The sequence below is a fragment of the Mustelus asterias genome, unplaced genomic scaffold, assembly GCF_964213995.1.
Source record: "Mustelus asterias unplaced genomic scaffold, sMusAst1.hap1.1 HAP1_SCAFFOLD_4437, whole genome shotgun sequence".
NCBI classification, from domain to species: Eukaryota; Metazoa; Chordata; class Chondrichthyes; order Carcharhiniformes; family Triakidae; genus Mustelus; species Mustelus asterias.
Window position 1 is genome coordinate 2502 of NW_027594381.1, and position 15885 is coordinate 18386.

A 15885-nucleotide genomic window follows, 5' to 3' on the forward strand; every position below is an offset into this window, starting at 1 on the left:
AAGAGCCCAGGGATATCCGACTGCCTCAGCACAAAGCTGCCGTGGGTGCTCCCTGGGTGGTGTGCACGGACCTGCATGATGTTCATGCGATGGTCACATACAATCTGTATGTTCAGAGGGTGGAACCCCTGGCGGGTTGATGAATGGTTGCCCCTCACCTCGCGGGGACCGCGGGGCAACGTGTGTCCCGTCCACTGCCCCTTGGACATGGGGCACCCCTGCAATGGCCGCGAAGCCTGCAGCCTGGGCCTCCTGCTGAGCCAACCCGACATTAAAATTGATATATTGGCCCTTCTGGGCATACAAGGCATCTGTGGCCTGACGACCACATCTGTCGATGGATATTCCGCAGAGGTCGCCGCAGAGGTCGCCACAGGGTGCCTGAAATGACTCTGTTGCATAGAAGTTAAGGGCTGCCATCACCTTAACTTAGACTATAAGACCATAATACAAAGGAATTACCTGGGGTTTTCACTCTGGGTTTTCGCCTCTCCCTGGAGATCACATGATCTGGAATGGGGGGTGGGGGTGAGCTAATAGGTTGTGATGAACAAAGCATCGTAGCTGTGAGGGACAGCTCGGTGGATAGGATATTAGGATGTAGATAGGCTGGAAAATTGGGCGGGGATCCTGGATTCAGGATTCAATCCTGGACCGGGGAGCGGCGTGGGCTTGGAGGGCCGAAGGGCCTGTTCCTGTGCTGTATTGTTCTTTGTTCTTTGTTCTTTGAATAGAATTAGGCCACTCGGCCCATTGAGTCTGCTCTGCCATTCAATCATGTCTGATATTTTTCTCATCCCCATTCTCCTGCCTTTTCCCCATAACCCCTGATCCCCTTATTAATCAAAAACCTAACTATCTCTGTTTTAAAGACACTCAATGACCTTCTGCGGCAAAGAGTTCCACAGATTCACCACTCTCTGGCTAAAGAAAGTCCCCTCATCTCTGTTTTAAAGGATCGTTTCTTCAGCCTGAGGTTGTGCCCTCTGGTTCTAGTTTTTCTTACTAATGGAAACATCCTCTCCACGTCCACTCTATCCAGGCCTCACAGTATCCTGTAAGTTTCAATAAGATCCCCCTCATCCTTCTAAACTCCAACGAGTACAGACCCAGAGTCAAAGAACAAAGAAAATTACAGCACAGGAACAGGCCCTTCGGCCCTCCAAGCCTGCACCGACCATGCTGCCCGACTTAACTAAAACCCTCTATCCTTCCGGGGACCATATCCCTCTATTCCCATCCTATTCATGCATTTGTCAAGATGCCCCTTAAAAGTCACTACCGTATCTGCTTCCACTACCTCCCCCAGCAACGAGTTCCAGGCACCCACTACTCTCTGTGTAAAAAATCTGCCTCGTACATCTCCTTTAAACCTTGCCCCTCGCACCTTAAACCTGTGCCCCCGAGTAATTGACTCTTCCACCCTGGGAAAAAGCTTCTGACTATCCACTCTGTCCATGCCTCTCATAATCTTGTAGATTTCTATCAGGTCTCCCCTCAACCTCCGTCGTTCCAGTGAGAACAAACCAAGTTTCTCCAACCTCTCCTCATAGCTAATGCCCTTCATCCTCAGCCGTTCCTCGTACGACAAGCTCTTCATTCCAGGGATCATTCTTGTGAACCTCCTCTGGACCCTTTCCAAGGCCAGCACGTCCTTCCTTAGATATGGGGCCCAAAACTGTTCACAATACTCCAAATGGGGTCTGACCAGAGCCTTCCACAGCCTCAGAAGTACATCCCGGCTCTTGTATTCTGGCTCTCTCGACATGAATGCTAACATTGCATTTGCCTTCCTAACTGCCGACTGAACCTTAAGAGAATCTTGAATAATGACTCCCACATCCCTTTGTGTTTCTGATTTCCTAAGCATTTTCCCATTTAGAAAATAGTCTATGCCTCCATTTCTCCTTCCAAAGTGCCATAACCTCACACTTTTCCACATTATATTCCATCTGCCACTTCTTTGCCCACTCCCCTAACCTGTCCAAGTCCTTCTGCAGCCCCCCTGCTTCCTCAGTACTACCTGTCCCTCTACATATCTTTGTATCATCCGCAAACTTAGCAACAGGGCCTTCAGTTCCATCCTCCAAATCGTTAATGTATATTGTGAAATGTTGTGGTCCCAGCACTGACCCTGAGGCACACCACTAATCACCGGCTGCCATCCTGAAAAAGACCCCTTTATCCCCACTCTCTGCCTTCTACCAGTCAGCCAATCCTCTATCCATGCCAGAATTTTACCCTGAACACCATGGGTACTTAACTTATTTAGCAGTCTCCAAAGGCCTTCTGGAAATCTAAATAAATCACATCCATTGGTTCTCCTTTATCTAACTTCCTTGTTATCTCCTCAAAGAACTGTAACAGATTTGTCAGACATGACCTCCCCTTGACAAAGCCGTGCTGACTCAGTCCTATTTTATCATGCACTTCCTGCGATTTCATCTTTAATAATGGACTCTAAAATCTTGCCAATGACCGAAGTCAGGCTAACCGGCCTATAATTTCCCATCTGCTGCCTCCCTCCCTTCTTAAACAGCAGTGTTACATTCGCTACTTTCCAGTCCTCTGGGACCCTCCCTGCCTCCAGTGATTGCTGAAAGATCACCACCAATGCCTCCACAATTTCCTCAGCTATCTCTTTTAGAACCCTGGGATGTAGTCCATCCAGTCCAGGTGATTTAGCCACCTTAAGACCTTTCAGTTTCCCCAGAACCTTCTCCTTAGTGATGGCCACTACACTCACTGTGCCCCCTGACTCTCCTGGAGCTCTGGCATCTGTCCTTCACCGTGAAGACTGATGCAAAGTAACTATTCAGTTCCTCTGCCATTGCTTCCCCTCATACTCTCTCTCTTTCCTGCATCTTTAACTTCTTAATTATTATGCCTCTTTCTACATGAAATTTAGCTACTTTGATATCTTCCCTTCACACAATATTGGGTCTGTCTAACTCCTCTTGTATATCTCAATGCATTGCTCGACTTCCAATTATCTCAGCCTTCTTCGCGCATGTCGATAAAGTTATGTCCAATTTATTTGCTTATTCCATCAATTTAGTTTTAGGCTCACTTTCTAAAATTGTTAGATTTACATTGTCTAGGTGAGATATAACTACCTCCAGATATAACTACCTCCAGATATAACTACCTCCAGATATAACTACCTCCAGATATAACTACCTCCAGCGCTGTTGTGCAGCCTTCTTATTTTAAATAAAACATTCTCCCTTGGTTGCATGTGGTCCTTACTCTTGATAGGTTCAAAGTCAAAAATCCCTACACCCAAGGAATTTAATTTTAGAATTCCGGACTAGAGTTCCCAATTTTCTGTTACAAACCCTGTCTGTTATTTGCGAGGGTGTCCCAACTTGGAAACATCAGTTCATGGAAGTGTACAGTTTTGTCTACAGGGATGGTATAAGGAGCCATGTGCGATACCCAGTGAGAATAGTAACCAGCCCAGTCATAGTATTAAAGACTATTTATTACAATAAAGAAAAGACAGATATACACAAACAGGGCCATAATGATCTAAGACAGTTATGTACAAGACTACTAAATACACTGATACAGTTTAAGTAGGAACTACTCTATTGATCCAAAGTACATTTATAAGATTGGAACCCTTTCAGGACTTCTCTCTTCCCAAATGAAAACCAATCCAATAGATCTATAGGTAAAGGCCAGCTTATAGTTACCATACTGTATATGATTGAATAGTTATTCTGGGGAATGTCTCTTTTTGGTTCAGCAATGATATGGGGTTTAACTGCCTCCACGAAGGTTTTCTGCACTCTTGCTTCTGGTCTGCCAGCTAGATCCCACTTACAGGCTGCTCGGTGGAATCTGTGCCTCAGGCTGCTAGATGGATACTGCCCCTTCCTTCCATTGTTTCCCTTTGAAGATTCTCTCTGAATATTTGGTTGTCTGTTCCCAACCCCCACCCCTCCACCCCACCCCCACCCCCACCAGCTCATTTACCCACCGTACAAGGATTTTGTCCCTCACTTTGGACAAAAGTGGACCCTGATTGGTCCAGTTCCTGATCTGCTTTGCCAAGCCTGGCAATGTGTCTAAATAAATTTAATGCAATGATGATTTCTTGTGGCACTGGAGTACATGTGACACTTTGTTGCAAGGGTAGGCAGCTAAGTGCATCCGCATTCACTATGTGTGTTTCAGGTCAGTGCTCAAAAGTATATTGATAGGCAGACAGAATTAACACCCATTGTTGAATTCTTGCTGAGGTGATGGGCAGGATAACCTTATCCTCTTTGATGGGTTCTGGTGAGGGGTCCTTATGGGGGTTTCTGGTGAAGAGGTTCTGGTGGGGTCCTCGTGAGGGGTTCTGGTGAAGGGTCCTTGTGGGAGAGGCCCTGGTGAGGTCCCCATGAGAGGTTCTAGTGAGGGGTCCTCGTGGGGGGAGAGGGAGGAAGCGTCCTAGTGGGATCTGATGAAGGGTCCTGCTAGGAGGCCCTCATGAGGGGTCCTGGTGAGGTGGTAGTAGCCATTTACAGCCTCCTTCTTCAGATGGATGAGGAGTCTCACTACACTAAGTTAGAGTCCAACAGGTTTATTTGGTAGCACGAGCTTTCGGAGCGCAGATCCTTCATCGAGAGAGTAGGGCCTCTCAAGGATCAACAAGGTCATCCGTGTGCGGATCCACAAGAGATGGGTGAGATCCTAAATGAATATTTCTCATCAGTATTTACTATTGAGAAAAACATGGATGTTATGGAACTTGGGGAAATAAATAGTGATGTTTTGAGGAGTGTACATAGAACAAAGAACAAAGAACAATACAGCACAGGAACAGGCCCTTCGGCCCTCCAAGCCGGCGCCGCTCCCCGGTCCAGGATTGAATCCTGAATCCAGGATCCCCGCCCAATTTTCCAGCCTATCTACATACCAATATCCTATCCACCGAGCTGTCCCTCACAGCTACGATGCTTTGTTCATTACAACCTATTAACTTACCCCCACCCCCCCATTCCAGACCATGTGATCTCCAGGGAGAGGCGAAAACCCAGAGTGAAAAACCCCAGGGCCAATATGGGGAAAAAAAATCTGGGAAATTCCTCTCCGACCCCCTGAGGCGATCGAAACGAGTCCAGGAGATCACAATGGCCCCGATCGGAAAATGCTTCCCAACCCTAGTCATTTCCACTTCCACGAACACCATATGAATTCCCTGCCCCCGAGACAGGTTCCCAACTATCCGCAGTCTCACTCTGTACTGGCACCAGTCATGATCAGAGAATGAAGCCTTGAAACGAGAAACCAGGAACAATTAGCCCACGCCGCTCCCTGGTCCAAACTAGACCACTCTTTTGTATCCCTCCATTCCCACTCCGTTCATATAGCTGTCTAGATAAGTCTTAAACGTTCCCAGTGTATCCGCCTCCACCACCTTGCCCGGCAACACATTCCAGGCCCCCACGACCCTCTGTGTGAAATATGTCCTTCTGATATCTGTGTTAAAGCTCCCCCCCTTCACCTTGAACCTATGACCCCTCGTAAACGTCACCACCGACCCGGGGAAAAGCTTCCCACCGTTCACCCTATCTATGCCTTTCATAATTTTATACACCTCTATTAAGTCTCCCCTCATCCTCCGTCTTTCCAAGGAGAACAACCCCAGTTTCCCCAATCTCTCCTCATAACCAAGCCCCTCCATACCAGGCAACATCCTGGTAAACCTCCTCTGTACTCTCTCCAAAGCCTCCACGTCCTTCTGGTAGTGTGGCGACCAGAACTGGACGCAGTATTCCAAATGTGGCCGAACCAACGTTCTATACATCTGCAACATCAGACCCCAACTTTTATACTCTATGCCCCGTCCTATAAAGGCAAGCATGCCATATGCCTTCTTCACCACCTTCTCCACCTGTGACGTCACCTTCAAAGATCTGTGGACTTGCACACCCAGGTCCCTCTGCGTCTCTACACCCTTTATGATTCTTCCATTTATCGTGTAGCTCCTCCCTACATTATTCCCACCAAAATGCATCACTTCGCATTTATCAGGATTGAACTCCATCTGCCATTTCCTTGCCCAAATTTCCAGCCTATCTATATCCTTCTATAGCCTCTGACAATGTTCCTCACTATCTGCAAGTCCTGCCAGTTTTGTGTCGTCCGCAAACTTACTGATCACCCCAGTTACTCCTTCTTCCAGATCATTTATATAAATCACAAACAGCAGAGGTCCCAATACAGAGCCCTGCGGTACACCACTAGTCACAGGCCTCCAGCCGGAAAAAGACCCTTCCACTACCACCCTCTGTCTTCTATGACCAAGCCAGTTCTCCACCCATCTAGCCACCTCCCCCTTTATCCCATGGGATCCAACCTTTTTCACTAGCCTACCATGAGGGACTTTGTCAAACGCTTTACTAAAGTCCATATAGACAACATCCACGGCCCTTCCTTCGTCAACCATTTTGGTCACTTCTTCAAAAAACACCACCAGGTTCGTGAGGCATGACCTCCCTCTCACAAAACCATGTTGACTATCGTTAATGAGTTTATTCCTTTCTAAATGCGCATACATCCTATCTTTAAGAATCTTCTCCAACAACTTCCCCACCACGGACGTCAAGCTCACCGGCCTATAATTACCCGGGTTATCCTTCCTACCCTTCTTAAATAACGGGACCACATTGGCTATCCTCCAATCCTCTGGGACCTCACCTGTGTCCAGTGACGAGACAAAGATTTGCGTCAGAGGCCCAACTATTTCACCTCTCGTCTCCCTGAGCAGCCTTGGATAGATTCCATCAGGCCCTGGGGATTTGTCAGTCTTTATATTCTCTAACAAACCTAACACTTCCTCCTTTGTAATGGAGATTTTCTCCCAACGGTTCAACACTCCCCTCCGAGACACTCCCAGTCAACACATCCCTCTCCTTAGTGAATACCGACGCAAAGTATTCATTTAGGATCTCCCCTACCTCTTTGGGCTCCAAGCATAAGTCCCCACTTTTGTCCCTGAGAGGTCCGATTTTTTCCCTTACAACCCTTTTGTTCCTAACGTATGAATAAAATGCCTTGGGATTCTCCTTAATCCTGTCTGCCAAGATCATTTCGTGACCCCTTTTTGCTCTTCTAATCCCCCGTTTGAGTATTTTCCTACTTTCATTCTACTCCTCCAGAGCTCCCTCCGTTTTTAGCTGCTTGGACCTAACATACGCCTCTCTTTTCCTTTTGACCAGTCCCTCAATTTCCCTGGTTATCCACGGTTCTCTAATCCTACCCTTCCTATCCTTCTTTTTTACAGGCACATGCTTGTCCTGTAGCCCTAACAACCGTTCCTTAAAAGACTGCCACATACCAGATGTGGATTTACCCTCAAACAGCCTCTCCCAATCAAGAGCTGCCAATTTCTGCCTGATCCCAATAAAGTTAGCCTTCCCCCAATCCACATATAGCATAGGAGGTGGTGCTGGAAGTCTTAAAGTGCATCAAGGTAGATAAATCCCCGGGACCTGATGAAGTGTGTCCCAGGACATTGTGGGAGGCTAGGGAGGAAATTGCGGGTCCCCTACCAGAGATATTTGAATCATCGATAGTCACGGGTGAGGTGCCTGAAGATTGGAGAGTGGCAAATGTTGTGCCTTTGTTTAAAACGGGCTGCAGGGAAAAGCTTGGGAACTATAGGCCAGTGAGCCTCACATCTGTGGTGGGTAAGTAGTTGGAAGGTATTTTGAAAGACAGGATCTACAGGCATTTAGAGATGCAAGGATTGATTAGGGACAGTCAGCATGGCTTTGTGAGTGGAAAATCATGTCTCACAAATTTGATTGAGTTTTTTGAAGGGGTAACCAAGAAGGTAGATGAGGGCAGTGCAGTTGATGTTGTCTACACGGACTTTAGCAAGGCCTTTGACAAGGTACCGCATGGTAGGTTATTGCATAAGGTTAAATCTCACGGGATCCAGGGTGAGTTATCTAAATGGATACAAAATTGGCTTCTTGACAGAAGCCAGAGGGTGGTTGTAGAGGGTTGTTTTTCAAACTGGAGGCCTGTGACCAGTGGTGTGCCTCAGGGATCAGTGCTGGGTCCACTGTTATTTATCATTTATATTAATGATTTGGATGAGAATATAGGAGGCAAGGTTAGTAAGTTTGCAGATGACACCAAGATTGGTGGCATAGTGGACAGTGAAGAAGGTTATCTCCGATTGCAACAGAATCTTGATCAATTGGGCCAGTGGGCTGACGAATGGCAGATGGAGTTTAATTTAGACAAATGCGAGGTGATGCATTTTGGTAGATTGAACCAGGGCAGGACTTACTCAGTTAATGGTAGGGCGTTGGGGAGAGTTACAGAACAAAGAGATCTAGGGGTACATGTTCATAGCACCTTGAAAGTGGAGTCACAGGTGGACAGAGTGGTGAAGAAGGCATTCGGCATGCTTGGTTTCATCGGTCAGAACATTGAACACAGGAGTTGGGACGTCTTGTTGAAGTTGTACAAGACATTGGTAAGGCCACACTTGGAGTACTGTGTGCAATTCTGGTCACCCTATTATAGAAAGGATATTATTAAACTAGAAAGAGCGCAGAAAAGATTTACTAGGATGCTACCGGGACTTGATGGTTTGAGTTATAAGGAGAGGCTGGATAGGCTGGGACTTTTTTCTCTGGAGTGTAGGAGGCTGAGGGGTGACCTTATAGAGGTCTATAAAATAATGAGGGGCATAGATAAGGTAGATAGTCAATATCTTTTCCCAAAGGTGGGGGAATCTAAAACTAGAGGGCATAGCTTTAAGGTGAGAGGGGAGAGATACAAAAGTGTCCATGTTGTTGGTAAATAATACCTCTGAGACTAGTCGTGAGTCAAAGTACAGTGGTTTATTTTCACAAGCTTGTGGGAGAAGTCCGATTCCTAACACGGTCTCCAGACTTCTTGCCGAATACAGGTTAAGAACAAATATTTATCCATATATTTTCGCCCCTGGTCACGTCTGCATTTTCTCACGATTATTGCTGCCTCAGCGATTCCGTCCTTCGTGTAGTCCGTGTAATCGTGGCCATCTCAAGGCTGTCTGTTTTGTCACCTGTATGTGGACACCTGTGGCTTGTTTATCCAGCATACAAGATTATAAATTTGCATAAACAAATTAACTGACGTACAGGGGCCGATATAACAATTTATATCGGTAAGGATGAATAGTATATAATGAATATATATAAATCTATTATTATACGATCACAGAAGGCATACATGTAAGCTCCACCGTGTTCAACAGGAGTACATAATATAAAAGAACACAAAATGGATGCTAGCTGGGTTAGCCACATTCCTGAACACAATTAGCTGGGAAAATCATGAGTTTGTATACAGCAGCAAGGACAGCTGCTTCTCTTATCTGTTCTTGGATACACGAAAACAAGTTCTATAGACACGAAAACAAGTTCTACGATGCCTGTTACAAATCTCTAAGTATTACAAAGTTCATTAACCCATTCCCGTCTTCATTCCCCCCTTTTGGTCGGGCCAGGTCCAAACATGGCCCCATGACCAATTCAGAACCAAATGTTGTCGGCGAATGGGCCTAGCTCCTTTGTCAGGAGGTCTGCCTGTACACTTGCGCTCGGCATAATCCGCGCTGTTACCGTTTTACAACAGGCGTTCAATAATGCCATACAAACACAGCAAGCAATTACAATTACAATTAATACAATCAACCCATGCATCAGGTATGCACCCCACAACCCGAACCATTGCCCCAGCCATCCCGGAGGGTTATAATTATGATATTGGTTCCCCATATGCTGTATTGTTTTCACCACGTGTTTAATATGATCTGCCAAGCAAGTTATATTCTCCGATGCATCAGGAATATACTATAGCACATGTTCCTCCTTGGGAGGCTAGCACGTAATCGAGTGCCAATCGGTTCTGTAATGCCACAGTCCGAATAGCTACGACCTCTGCTGATATTTCAGAGACGGCCGTGCTCACCTCCTCGAACCCATCTCTAGTCTCATTCGCAATTCTCTCTGAGGTCGAGGCCATTCATATAAGTTCCTGAGCTGCTTTTGCCATCCCATAAAATGGGTAGGCTATCATGAAGAACCGTTCTGTCTCACTAATGGCTTACTTAGCCCTAAGCAGGTGTATCTCGGGGTGGTCCCATAAGTCAGTTAATGGTGAATATAGGGCACCACATATGCCAAATAACACAATCCTGCCCAATTCCAGGGAAGCCACGGGTAGGCATTGTTTCCACAGACAAAATAGGTCCCATTATATGCAGTCATCCCGCTTATATAAGTGGAGGAGAGGTTAACTGGGGGACAGTGGCTGTGGGGCACTGGATTGTGACCTGTTGTACCATGGCCCACGCGTCATTAGTGCTACGGCCAACAGGTATGGTTCCATTTCTTATCAGACAGATAGATCCCCTTTGTTGAGGGTGGGGAATCTGACCTGTCGTAGCGGGGTTGGTAATGTTTCTCAAAGGTCGATAAAGTGCACCCTCCGCCCCCTAGCCCGAAAACAACATCACTGTTGCTGATATTAAACGTACCCTGCATGGTGATACCCGATGGGGTTTTGAATGTCAGTTTCTTTGTCCCTTCCTGGGTTCCATTCTGATTTAAAATCCATTCTATCATTTCCGGAGCTGATAAAGGGATAGGGAATAAAGGATTTCCTCCCTTTCCTCTGTGCGTGGGAATGTGTGAACAGACCCAGCACTTGCTCAGATTTGATTGTGATGCATACAGGTAAGACATATACACAAAGATGTAGCTCTAGCTCGTTAGAGGGGTCAGTTTTTGTTCAAAGCGTGCAGGAAGGTTTTTTGACTCAGTATGTAGACAGGCCAACTAGAGGTGAGGCTATATTGGATCTGGTGCTGGGAAATGAGCCAGACCAGGTGCTAGACTTGGAAGTTGGTGTGCATTTTGGTGATAGTGACCACAATTCGGTTACGTTCACCTTAGTGATGGAAAGGGATAGGCATGAACCTCGGGCCAGTGGTTTTAGCTGGGGGAAGGGTAATTATGAGGCTATTAGGAGAGAATTAGGAAACATAGGTTGGACTAGGAGATTACAGGGACTGGGAACGTCCGACATGTGGAGTTTTTTCAAGGAGCAGCTACTGCGAGTCTGTGATAGGTATGTCCCTGTCAGGCAAGGAGGAATTGGTAGGGCTAGGGAACCGTGGTGCACCAAAAAAGTTTCTTTGTTGGTTAAAAAGAAAAAGGAGGCTTATGTTCGGATGAGACGTGAGCACTCGGGTAGTGCACTAGAAAGCTTTAGATTGGCTAAGAGGGAGTTGAAGAGCGAGCTTAGAAGGGCTAAAAGGGGACATGAGAAGACTTTGGCGGATAGGGTTAAAGAGAATCCTAAGGCGTTCTATAGGTATGTCAAGAACAGAAGGTTGGTTAGGGCAAGTTTAGGGCCAGTTATAGATGGCAGAGGGAAGTTATGTGTGGAACCGGAGGAGATTGGTGAAGCATTGAACCAATATTTCTCTTCGGTGTTCACGCAAGGGGACATGAATATAGCTGAGGAGGACACTGGGTTGCAAGGGAGTAGAATAGACAGTATTACAGTTGATAAGGAGGATGTGCAGGATATTCTGGAGGGTCTGAAAATAGATAAATCCCCTGGTCCGGATGGGATTTATCCAAGGATTCTCTGGGAGGCAAGAGAAGTGATTGCAGAGCCTCTGGCTCTGATCTTCAGGTCGTCGTTGGCCTCTGGTATAGTACCAGAAGATTGGAGGTTAGCGAATGTTGTCCCATTGTTTAAGAAGGGGAACAGAGACTTCCCCGGGAATTATAGACCCGTGAGTCTCACTTCTGTTGTCGGCAAGATGTTGGAAAAAATTATAAGGGATAGGATTTATAGTTATTTGGAGAGTAATGAATTGATAGGTGATAGTCAGCATGGTTTTGTGGCAGGTAGGTCGTGCCTTACTAACCTTATTGAGTTTTTTGAGAAAGTGACCAAGGAGGTGGATGGGGGCAAGGCAGTGGACGTGGTATATATGGATTTTAGTAAGGCGTTTGATAAGGTTCACCATGGTAGGCTTCTGCAGAAAATGCAGATGTATGGGATTGGGGGTGATCTAGGAAATTGGATCAGGAATTGGCTAGCGGATAGGAAACAGAGGGTGGTGGTTGATAGTAAATATTCATCATGGAGTGCGGTTACAAGTGGTGTACCTCAGGGATCTGTTTTGGGGCCACTGCTGTTTGTAATATTTATTAATGATCTGGATGAGGGTATAGTTGGGTGGATTAGCAAATTTGCTGATGACACCAAAGTCGGTGGTGTGGTAGACAGTGAGGAAGGGTGTCGTAGTTTGCAGGAAGACTTAGACAGGTTGCAAAGTTGGGCCGAGAGGTGGCGGATGGAGTTTAATGCGGAGAAGTGTAAGGTAATTCACTTTGGTAGGAATAACAGATGTGTTGAGTATAGGGCTAACGGGAGGACTTTGAATAGTGTGGAGGAGCAGAGGGATCTAGGTGTATGTGTGCATAGATCCCTGAAAGTTGGGAATCAAGTAGATAAGGTTGTTAAGAAGGCATATGGTGTCTTGGCGTTTATTGGTAGGGGGATTGAATTTAGGAGTCGTAGCGTTATGTTGCAACTGTACACAACTCTGGTGCGGCCGCACTTGGAGTACTGTGTGCAGTTCTGGTCCCCACATTACAGGAAGGATGTGGAGGCTTTGGAGAGGGTGCAGAGGAGGTTTACCAGGATGTTGCCTGGTATGGAGGGGAGATCCTATGAGGAGAGGCTGAGGGATTTGGGATTGTTTTCGCTGGAAAGGCGGCGGCTAAGAGGGGATCTTATTGAAACATATAAGATGATTAGAGGTTTAGATAGGGTGGATAGTGATAGCCTTTTTCCTCTGATGGAGAAATCCAGCACAAGGGGGCATGGCTTTAAATTGAGGGGGGGTAGTTATAGAACCGATGTCAGGGGTAGGTTCTTTACCCAGAGGGTGGTGAGGGATTGGAATGCCCTGCCAGCATCAGTAGTAAATGCGCCTAGTTTGGGGGCGTTTAAGAGATCCGTAGATAGGTTCATGGACGAAAAGAAATTGGTTTAGGTTGGAGGGTCACAGTTTTTTTTTAACTGGTCGGTGCAACATCGTGGGCCGAAGGGCCTGTTCTGCGCTGTAATGTTCTATGTTCTATGTTTCTCGAGGACTGGTGCAATGACCGCGTGGATCGGTCAAGTCTCTTGCTGAGGTACTCGTCCTCCTCAATCCTCTGCCTTTGTTGGGCACAGGCCCCCCCCCTAGCTCCTCAATTAAGCACGGGAAACTCCAGCTGCATCAGGTTACATTGCATGGAAGTTCCCAATCACCTCGCCCCCTCCAACAGGTTTGGCAACGTGGTACGGTTAAGGGATCCTGAGCAGCGGTCCCTACGGGTTACCTCCCAGGGGCCTATCCCATGTGTCGGGTGGTTACAATAGACAGCGTCATCGTTACAGAGATGTTTACGGTGCTCTGTCCCTAAATCCTCACAATTCCAGCTATACTCTCCCTCTGTGGCTAACAGGGCCAGGGTCGTGAGAAGCAGCATAAGAAGCATCCTATCACTTACTAATAATCCGCGCGACCGTTATACAGTGGTTCAAAGACTATATCGCCCGCGCGCAACTTCCCGTGAACCCATTCAGCTTGCTTGGAGGTCAGTCGCTGTCTGTTTATATCTGCAATTGGAGTATATCACATATCTTTCCAATTAGTTCCAGCATATTCTTTCAACTGAGTCTAATTTTTCCATTTACCTTTCCCTCATGTCTATACAGGCACAGGTGTCTCCACTAATTATAACTTCATCTGGCCCATCCCATTTTGGTGCAAACCCTGGTTTGTCAGGTAATGTTTTCACTCGGACGTCCCACTGTTGGACGTCAGGGAGCATTTCAAGCTCTCTCTCCGTGTCTCTTATTTCCTGATTGTCTTTTACCAATTTGCACATCCCTTTTAGTTGGGTGCTTAGTTCCAAAACATAGAATGCAAATGTGATTTCATAGAAATCATACAGTGCAGAAGGAGGCCATTCGGCCCATCGAGTCTGCACCGACCACAATCCCACCCAGGCCCTACCCCCACATATTTACCCGCTAAACCCTCTAACCTACACATCCCAGGACTCTAAGGGGCAATTTTTAACCTGGCCAATCAACCTAACCCACACATCTTTGGACTGTGGGAGGAAACCGGAGCACCCGGAGGAAACCCACGCAGACACGAGGAGAATGTGCAAACTCCACACAGACAGTGACCCGAGCCAGGAATCGAACCCGGGACCCTGGAGCTGTGAAGCAGCAGTGCTAACCACTGTGCTACCGTGCCGCCCCTATATCTCCTGATGTTATCTTTTAGTAGACCTACATCGGTCCCACCTGTTATGATGCTTTCTGGTAATTGCATCGCCCGTCCTGTCATTAGTTCATAAGGGGTTAATCTGGTTGTCCGGTTTGCGGCAGCCCTTAATCTCATTAGTATAGTGGGCAATATCTCTGTCCACATTTTTCCCGATGTCTGTATAGCTTTAGCTAGTGCATTATACATTTAATTACATGTCCCCTTCCATAGAAAGCTTAGTGTGAATCAAATAACACTTTGCACTGGCTTTTTGGCTGCAGCTGGACATCCATTCATTTGTATATAACCCGATCAAAAGACATCGCTTTCCCCATTAAAATCACATGCTATACAGCTCCGATCTTTATATGATATACTCTTACATTATATCTAATTTGATCATTTGTTTGCATGCAAGCGCCGCATACAGATAGACTGGGACTTTTTTCTCTGGAGCGTAGGAGGCTGAGGGGTCACCTTATAGAGGTCTATAAAATAATGAGAGGCATAGACAAGGTAGATAGTCAATATCTTTTCCCAAAGGTAGGGGAGTCTAAAACTAGAGGGCATAGGTTTAAGGTGAGAAGGGAGAGATACAAAAGTGTCCAGAGGGCAAATTTTTTCACACAGAGGGTGGTGAGTGTCTGGAACAAGCTGGCAGAGGTAGTAGTAGAGTGGGTACAATTTTGTCTTTTAAAAAGCATTATACTACAGGGGCAAATGCGGGCAATTGGATATTTTAGGGGTTTAAAAAAAAGGGCGGCATGGAAAAGTGGTGAGCCGCGCTCCGAAAGCTCGTGCCACCAAATAAACCATCGCTTCTCGGCCTTTTGGCTAAGATCAAGTGTAGTATGGATTGGATGCTGCACTTGGTTGAGGTCATTAGGTTACACTGAAGCTTCATATGTTTCATATGAAGCAATTTTTAAAAGCGGTATCTCAGCCTTTTGGCTAAGATGCAAATGAGCTCAAGTCTTGGAGGAGGTGTTGCTTTGCTCCTCCAATCAGCTTGGCTCATGTAGATCAGGCCCAGGACAGGGCAATTTGGTCGCTTGCCCTGTCTTGTCAGCCTGGATCGGAAATGTCTCAACTTGTTGAGACTCTGAATTGGATTTGATTTGATTGAATTGGAAAAGTACAAAAAAAAAACCTGCTAGACTTTAACCTGGTGTTCTGAGACTACTTACTGTGCCCACCCCAGTCCAACACCAGCATCTCCACATCAGATGAATGAGGAGGAGGAAGATCAAAGGAAGCACCCTTTTGGCTAAGATCAAGTGTAGTATGGTTGGCAGCCCATGGTCGGCTGCACTTGGTTGAGGTCTTTAGGTTACACTGAGGCTTCATATGTTTCATATGAAGCAATTTTTTAAAGCGGCATCTCAGCCTTTTGGCTAAGATGCAAATGAGCTCAAGTCTTGGAGGAGGAACCTCCCCCTTCTCCAATCAGCTTGGCTCATGTAGATCAGGCCCAGGACAGGGTGGTTTGGTCGCTCGCCCTGTCTTGTCAGCCTGGATCTGAAATATCTCAACTT

General features: G+C 46.5%; 1 pseudogene; it reads left to right on the plus strand.

Annotated features, from left to right (window-relative positions):
* The first annotated feature begins 15164 nt into the window (after nucleotides 1-15164).
* Nucleotides 15165-15367, plus strand: LOC144491098 (U2 spliceosomal RNA; annotated as a pseudogene).
* Nucleotides 15368-15885: the final 518 nt, after the last annotated feature.